Below are 1,393 nucleotides of genomic sequence, written 5' to 3'. Positions count from 1 at the left end.
AGGACAAATTCAGCGTTCCGGAGGAGATTCGCAAGCAGAAACTATCCAAGTTTGCCAAAAAGTACATGGTGTGGCAAGCGATCTGCTCTTGCGGAAAGCGGAGCGCCCCCTTCGTGATGACCGGCACGGTAAACGGGCAGGTTTACCTTAAGGTGTGCCTACAGAAGCGCTTACTACCACTATTGAAGCAGCACGAGGGCCCGACCATCTTCTGGCCGGATCTCACTTCGTGCCACTATTCAAAGGACGTGTTTGAGTGGTACGAAGCCAACGGGGTCACCTTCGTGCCAAAGGAAATGAACCCGCCCAACGCGCCGGAGCTTCGCCCAATAGAGAAATATTGGGCGATTATGAAGCAGACCCTCCGGAAGAACCCAAAAGTTGTCAAATCGGAGGCGGACTTCAAGAGAAAATGGATTTCTGTTCAAAAAAAACTACAGCCTGACGTTGTACAGAACCTTATGGACGGGGTAAAGAGGAAGGTGCGAGCATACGGGCTTGGGCTCGAAGTATGAATAAAAAGAAAATGCCAAAAGTTGTTTAATAGTTTTTATTTTACTGTCTAAAATTTTCAAAAGGATCGGTCTACTGGGCGGATTTCTACAGCGTTTTTTCCGTGATGCAATTTGATGTGACACACCCTTTAAAAGCCGATGGGTGGTTTTGTTGTTCCCGCCAAGGCTAAAAGGCAATGCTCTCGAAAAACATCAGAATATCCCCTGAATGGCCCACTTTTCCTCTGTTACGGCAGACATGATTTGAATTCAAACAATCAGTAAAGAAATGCTTTGCCTGCACTGTCAGCAGGGACGTCTTGGTGTGGCTGCTTTTCCCTTGGATGTAGGTTTATCGTTGGTCTAAACCAGTGAATCCTTTTTATTCTGCGCGGCGAATGACGTGAGATAGCAAATTTTCTCTCTCTATTATGGAAGCCACCTTACTTTTCAGCTCCTTTTTTGTACCCGAGGCGATAACATATGAGGTCACGACTTCAAATCTCACCTAAGTGACAATCTATAGTCACGCAATTCGCCTGCAGGAATACCGTGACTTGAGTCATCTCATGTCACTCGCCGCGCGGAATCAAGGGGAATGTTTCGTACTCGGCTTCGCATTCCCAATAACAGCAATGTTTTGTTTGGGATTATTCAAATGCTGACACTCCAACGGCAACTTTGTCAGTCACATTAGATCCGCTTCAGTTTCGCCTGCTATTTTCGTCAGGAGGCTTGTTCGGACATTCGTGTTTTTCTCCGACTGTTTTTTACGTAGGACTACGCCAAACCGAACGATATGGGGATAAAATGAACTGAACATGTAGCAAAACAAGAAAGAATTCGGCTGTTTATAACTAGTGATCCCCGATAATCGTTCGATTAATCGATCAATCGAA

This window comes from Toxorhynchites rutilus, chromosome 3 (assembly GCF_029784135.1).
Source record: "Toxorhynchites rutilus septentrionalis strain SRP chromosome 3, ASM2978413v1, whole genome shotgun sequence".
In the NCBI taxonomy this organism is placed as follows: Eukaryota; Metazoa; Arthropoda; class Insecta; order Diptera; family Culicidae; genus Toxorhynchites; species Toxorhynchites rutilus.
Note: the sequence above shows the minus strand (reverse complement) of the source record.